Here is a 7921-nt window from a genome sequence, read left to right on the forward strand (position 1 = left end):
GACTTCCAAGTCAGCCATATTGCATGGGGGACATTGTGCTGGTTGTGTTGTATAGGTGACTTCCAAATCAGCCATATTGCATGGGGGACATTGTGCTGGTTGTATTGTATAGGTGACTTCCAAGTCAGCCATATTGCATGGGGGACATTGTGCTGGTTGTATTGTATAGGTGACTTCCAAGTCAGCCATATTGCATGGGGGACATTGTGCTGGTGGCCATGTCCTATAGGTGACTTCCAAGTCAGACATATTGCATGGGGGACATTGTGCTGGTTGTCTTGTATAGGTGACTTCCAAGTCAGCCATATTGCTTGGGGGACATTGTGCTGGTTGTATTGTATAGGTGACTTCCAAGTCAGCCATATTGCATGGGGGACATTGTGCTGGTTGCCATGTTGTATAGGTGACTTCCAAGTCAGCCATATTGCACGGGGGACATTGTGCTGGTGGCCATGTTCTATAGGTGACTTCCAAGTCAGCCATATTGCATTTGGGACATTGTGCTGGTTGTATTGTATAGGTGACTTCCAAGTCAGCCATATTGCATGGGGGACATTGTGCTGGTGGTATTGTATAGGTGACTTCCAAGTGAGCCATATTGCTTGGGGGACATTGTGCTGGTTGCCATGTTCTATATGTGACTTCCAAGTCAGCCATATTGCTTGGGGGACATTGTGCTGGTGGCCATGTTCTATAGGTGACTTCCAAGTCAGCCATATTGCTTGGGGGACATTGTGCTGGTTGTATTGTATAGGTGACTTCCAAGTCAGCCATATTGCATGGGGGACATTGTGCTGGTTGTATTGTATAGGTGACTTCCAAGTCAGCCATATTGCATGGGGGACATTGTTCTGGTGGCCATGTCCTATAGGTGACTTCCAAGTCAGCCATATTGCATGGGGGACATTGTGCTGCTTGTCTTGTATAGGTGACTTCCAAGTCAGCCATATTGCTTGGGGGACATTGTGCTGGTTGTATTGTATAGGTGACTTCGAAGTCAGACATATTGCATGGGGGAAATTGTGCTGGTTTCCATGTTGTATAGGTGACTTCCAAGTCAGCCATATTGCATGGTGTACATTGTGCTGGTGGCCATGTTCTATAGGTGACTTCCAAGTCAGCCATATTGCATTTGGGACATTGTGCTGGTTGTCTTGTATAGGTGACTTCCAAGTCAGCCATATTGCATGGGGACATTGTGCTGGTTGTGTTGTATAGGTGACTTCCAAATCAGCCATATTGCATGGGGGACATTGTGCTGGTTGTATTGTATAGGTGACTTCCAAGTCAGCCATATTGCATGGGGGACATTGTGCTGGTTGTCTTGTATAGGTGACTTCCAAGTCAGCCATATTGCTTGGGGGACATTGTGCTGGTTGTATTGTATAGGTGACTTCCAAGTCAGCCATATTGCATGGGGGACATTGTGCTGGTTGCCATGTTGTATAGGTGACTTCCAAGTCTGCCATATTGCATGGGGGACATTGTGCTGGTGGCCATGTTCTATAGGTGACTTCCAAGTCAGCCATATTGCATGGGGGACATTGTGCTGGTTGCCATGTCCTATAGGTGACTTCCAAGTCAGCCATATTGCATGGGGGACATTGTGCTGGTTGTCTTGTATAGGTGACTTCCAAGTCAGCCATATTGCTTGGGGGACATTGTGCTGGTTGCCATGTTCTATAGGTGACTTCCAAGTCAGCCATATTGCTTGGGGGACATTGTGCTGGTGGCCATGTTCTATAGGTGACTTCCAAGTCAGCCATATTGCTTGGGGGACATTGTGCTGGTTGCCATGTTGTATAGGTGACTTCCAAGTCAGCCATATTGCATGGGGGACATTGTGCTGGTGGCCATGTTCTATAGGTGACTTCCAAGTCAGCCATATTGCATGGGGGACATTGTGCTGGTTGCCATGTTGTATAGGTGACTTCCAAGTCAGCCATATTGCATGGGGGACATTGTGCTGGTTGTATTGTATAGGTGACTTCCAAGTCAGCCATATTGCATGGGGGACATTGTGCTGGTTGCCATGTCCTATAGGTGACTTTCAAGTCAGCCATATTGCATGGGGGACATTGTGCTGGTTGTATTGTATAGGTGACTTCCAAGTCAGCCATATTGCATGGGGGACATTGTGCTGGTTGCCATGTTGTATAGGTGACTTCCAAGTCAGCCATATTGCTTGGGGGACATTGTGCTGGTGGCCATGTTCTATAGGTGACTTCCAAGTCAGCCATATTGCATGTTGTATAGGTGACTTCCAAGTCAGCCATATTGCATGGGGGACATTGTGCTGGTTGTATTGTATAGGTGACTTCCAAGTCAGCCATATTGCATGGGGGACATTGTGCTGGTTGCCATGTCCTATAGGTGACTTTCAAGTCAGCCATATTGCATGGGGGAAATTGTGCTGGTTGTCTTGTATAGGTGACTTCCAAGTCAGCCATATTGCTTGGCGGACATTGTGCTGGTTGCCATGTTCTATAGGTGACTTCCAAGTCAGCCATATTGCATGGGGGACATTGTGCTGGTGGCCATGTTCTATAGGTGACTTCCAAGTCAGCCATATTGCATTTGGGACATTGTGCTGGTTGTATTGTATAGGTGACTTCCAAGTCAGCCATATTGCTTGGGGACATTGTGCTGGTTGTATTGTATAGGTGACTTCCAAGTCAGCCATATTGCATGGGGGACATTGTGCTGGTTGCCATGCTGTATAGGTGACTTCCAAGTCAGCCATATTGCATGGGGGACATTGTGCTGGTGGCCATGTTCTATAGGTGACTTCCAAGTCAGCCATATTGCATTTGGGACATTCTGCTGGTTGTATTGTATAGGTGACTTCCAAGTCAGCCATCTTCCAAGTCAGCCATATTGCTTGGGGGACGTTGTGCTGGTGGCCATGTTCTATAGGTGACTTCCAAGTCAGACATATTGCTTGGGGGACATTGTGCTGGTTGCCATGTTGTATAGGTGACTTCCAAGTCAGCCATATTGCATGGGGGACATTGTGCTGGTGGCCATGTTCTATAGGTGACTTCCAAGTCAGCCATATTGCATTTGGGACATTGTGCTGGTTGTCTTGTATAGGTGACTTCCAAGTCAGCCATATTGTTTGGGGGACATTGTGCTGGTTGCCATGTCCTATAGGTGACTTCCAAGTCAGCCATATTGCATGGGGGACATTGTGCTGGTTGTCTTGTATAGGTGACTTCCAAGTCAGCCATATTGCATGGGGGACATTGTGCTGGTGGCCATGTTGTATAGGTGACTTCCAAGTCAGCCATATTGCATGGGGGACATTGTGCTGGTTGCCATGTTGTATAGGTGACTTCCAAGTCAGCCATATTGCTTGGGGGACATTGTGCTGGTTGCCATGTTGTATAGGTGACTTCCAAGTCAGCCATATTGCCTGGGGGACATTGTGCTGGTTGTATTGTATAGGTGACTTCCAAGTCAGCCATATTGCATGGGGGACATTGTGCTGGTTGCCATGTTGTATAGGTGACTTCCAAGTGAGCCATATTGCTTGGGGGACATTGTGCTGGTTGCCATGTTCTATAGGTGACTTCCAAGTCAGCCATATTGCATGGGGGACATTGTGCTGGTGGCCATGTTCTATAGGTGACTTCCAAGTCAGCCATATTGCATGGGGACATTGTGCTGGTTGTCTTGTATAGGTGACTTCCAAGTCAGCCATATTGCATGGAGGACATTGTGCTGGTTGCCATGTTGTATAGGTGACTTCCAAGTCAGCCATATTGCATGGGGGACATTGTGCTGGTGGCCATGTTCTATAGGTGACTTCCAAGTCAGCCATATTGCTTGGGGGACATTGTGCTGGTTGCCATGTTGTATAGGTGACTTCCAAGTCAGCCATATTGCATGGGGGACATTGTGCTGGTGGCCATGTTCTATAGGTGACTTCCAAGTCAGCCATATTGCATTTGGGACATTGTGCTGGTTGTCTTGTATAGGTGACTTCCAAGTCAGCCATATTGCTTGGGGGACATTGTGCTGGTTGCCATGTCCTATAGGTGACTTCCAAGTCAGCCATATTGCTTGGGGGACATTGTGCTGGTTGTCTTATATAGGTGACTTCCAAGTCAGCCATATTGCATGGGGGACATTGTGCTGGTGGCCATGTTGTATAGGTGACTTCCAAGTCAGCCATATTGCATGGGGGACATTGTGCTGGTTGCCATGTTGTATAGGTGACTTCCAAGTCAGCCATATTGCTTGGGGGACATTGTGCTGGTTGCCATGTTGTATAGGTAACTTCCAAGTCAGCCATATTGCCTGGGGGACATTGTGCTGGTTGTATTGTATAGGTGACTTCCAAGTCAGCCATATTGCATGGGGGACATTGTGCTGGTTGCCATGTTGTATAGGTGACTTCCAAGTGAGCCATATTGCTTGGGGGACATTGTGCTGGTTGCCATGTTCTATAGGTGACTTCCAAGTCAGCAATATTGCATGGGGGACATTGTGCTGGTGGCCATGTTCTATAGGTGACATCCAAGTCAGCCATATTGCATGGGGACATTGTGCTGGTTGTCTTGTATAGGTGACTTCCAAGTCAGCCATATTGCATGGGGGACATTGTGCTGGTTGCCATGTTGTATAGGTGACTTCAAAGTCAGCCATATTGCATGGGGGACATTGTGCTGGTTGCCATGTTGTATAGGTGATTTCCAAGTCAGCCATATTGCATGGGGGACATTGTGCTGGTTGTGTTGTATAGGTGACTTCCAAGTCAGCCATATTGCATGGGGGACATTGTGCTGGTTGTCTTGTATAGGTGACTTCCAAGTCAGCCATATTGCATGGGGGACATTGTGCTGGTTGCCATGTTGTATAGGTGACTTCCAAGTCAGCCATATTGCATGGGGGACATTGTGCTGGTGGCCATGTTCTATAGGTGACTTCCAAGTCAGCCATATTGCTTGGGGGACATTGTGCTGGTTGCCATGTTGTATAGGTGACTTCCAAGTCAGCCATATTGCATGGGGGACATTGTGCTGGTGGCCATGTTCTATAGGTGACTTCCAAGTCAGCCATATTGCATTTGGGACATTGTGCTGGTTGTCTTGTATAGGTGACTTCCAAGACAGCCATATTGCTTGGGGGACATTGTGCTGGTTGCCATGTCCTATAGGTGACTTCCAAGTCAGCCATATTGCATGGGCGACATTGTGCTGGTTGTCTTATATAGGTGACTTCCAAGTCAGCCATATTGCATGGGGGACATTGTGCTGGTGGCCATGTTGTATAGGTGACTTACAAGTCAGCCATATTGCATGGGGGACATTGTGCTGGTTGCCATGTTGTATAGGTGACTTCCAAGTCAGCCATATTGCTTGGGGGACATTGTGCTGGTTGCCATGTTGTATAGGTGACTTCCAAGTCAGCCATATTGCCTGGGGGACATTGTGCTGGTTGTATTGTATAGGTGACTTCCAAGTCAGCCATATTGCATGGGGGACATTGTGCTGGTTGCCATGTTGTATAGGTGACTTCCAAGTGAGCCATATTGCTTGGGGGACATTGTGCTGGTTGTCTTGTATAGGTGACTTCCAAGTCAGCCATATTGCTTGGGGGACATTGTGCTGGTTGCCATGTTGTATAGGTGACTTCCAAGTCAGCCATATTGCACGGGGGACATTGTGCTGGTGGCCATGTTCTATAGGTGACTTCCAAGTCAGCCATATTGCATTTGGGACATTGTGCTGGTTGTATTGTATAGGTGACTTCCAAGTCAGCCATATTGCATGGGGGACATTGTGCTGGTTGTATTGTATAGGTGACTTCCAAGTGAACCATATTGCTTGGGGGACATTGTGCTGGTTGCCATGTTCTATATGTGACTTCCAAGTCAGCCATATTGCTTGGGGGACATTGTGCTGGTGGCCATGTTCTATAGGTGACTTCCAAGTCAGCCATATTGCATTTGGGACATTGTGCTGGTTGTATTGTATAGGTGACTTCCAAGTCAGCCATATTGCATGGGGGACATTGTGCTGGTTGTATTGTATAGGTGACTTCCAAGTGAACCATATTGCTTGGGGGACATTGTGCTGGTTGCCATGTTCTATATGTGACTTCCAAGTCAGCCATATTGCTTGGGGGACATTGTGCTGGTGGCCATGTTCTATAGGTGACTTCCAAGTCAGCCATATTGCATGGGGGACATTGTGCTGGTTGTATTGTATAGGTGACTTCCAAGTCAGCCATATTGCATGGGGGACATTGTGCTGGTTGTATTGTATAGGTGACTTCCAAGTCAGCCATATTGCATGGAGGACATTGTTCTGGTGGCCATGTCCTATAGGTGACTTCCAAGTCAGCCATATTGCATGGGGGACATTGTGCTGTTTGTCTTGTATAGGTGACTTCCAAGTCAGCCATATTGCTTGGGGGACATTGTGCTGGTTGTATTGTATAGGTGACTTCGAAGTCAGCCATATTGCATGGGGGAAATTGTGCTGGTTTCCATGTTGTATAGGTGACTTCCAAGTCAGCCATATTGCATGGTGTACATTGTGCTGGTGGCCATGTTCTATAGGTGACTTCCAAGTCAGCCATATTGCATTTGGGACATTGTGCTGGTTGTCTTGTATAGGTGACTTCCAAGTCAGCCATATTGCATGGGGACATTGTGCTGGTTGTGTTGTATAGGTGACTTCCAAATCAGCCATATTGCATGGGGGACATTGTGCTGGTTGTATTGTATAGGTGACTTCCAAGTCAGCCATATTGCATGGGGGACATTGTGCTGGTTGTCTTGTATAGGTGACTTCCAAGTCAGCCATATTGCTTGGGGGACATTGTGCTGGTTGTATTGTATAGGTGACTTCCAAGTCAGCCATATTGCATGGGGGACATTGTGCTGGTTGCCATGTTGTATAGGTGACTTCCAAGTCTGCCATATTGCATGGGGGACATTGTGCTGGTGGCCATGTTCTATAGGTGACTTCCAAGTCAGCCATATTGCATGGGGGACATTGTGCTGGTTGCCATGTCCTATAGGTGACTTCCAAATCAGCCATATTGCATGGGGGACATTGTGCTGGTTGTCTTGTATAGGTGACTTCCAAGTCAGCCATATTGCTTGGGGGACATTGTGCTGGTTGCCATGTTCTATAGGTGACTTCCAAGTCAGCCATATTGCTTGGGGGACATTGTGCTGGTGGCCATGTTCTATAGGTGACTTCCAAGTCAGCCATATTGCTTGGGGGACATTGTGCTGGTTGCCATGTTGTATAGGTGACTTCCAAGTCAGCCATATTGCATGGGGGACATTGTGCTGGTGGCCATGTTCTATAGGTGACTTCCAAGTCAGCCATATTGCATGGGGGACATTGTGCTGGTTGCCATGTTGTATAGGTGACTTCCAAGTCAGCCATATTGCATGGGGGACATTGTGCTGGTTGTATTGTATAGGTGACTTCCAAGTCAGCCATATTGCATGGGGGACATTGTGCTGGTTGCCATGTCCTATAGGTGACTTTCAAGTCAGCCATATTGCATGGGGGACATTGTGCTGGTTGTATTGTATAGGTGACTTCCAAGTCAGCCATATTGCATGGGGGACATTGTGCTGGTTGCCATGTTGTATAGGTGACTTCCAAGTCAGCCATATTGCTTGGGGGACATTGTGCTGGTGGCCATGTTCTATAGGTGACTTCCAAGTCAGCCATATTGCATGTTGTATAGGTGACTTCCAAGTCAGCCATATTGCATGGGGGACATTGTGCTGGTTGTATTGTATAGGTGACTTCCAAGTCAGCCATATTGCATGGGGGACATTGTGCTGGTTGCCATGTCCTATAGGTGACTTTCAAGTCAGCCATATTGCATGGGGGAAATTGTGCTGGTTGTCTTGTATAGGTGACTTCCAAGTCAGCCATATTGCTTG

Source organism: Petromyzon marinus, unplaced genomic scaffold, assembly GCF_048934315.1.
Source record: "Petromyzon marinus isolate PM22_M1 ecotype Great Lakes invasive population unplaced genomic scaffold, UKy_Petmar_22M1.pri1.0 PM_G_Scaffold_3, whole genome shotgun sequence".
NCBI lineage: Eukaryota > Metazoa > Chordata > Hyperoartia > Petromyzontiformes > Petromyzontidae > Petromyzon > Petromyzon marinus.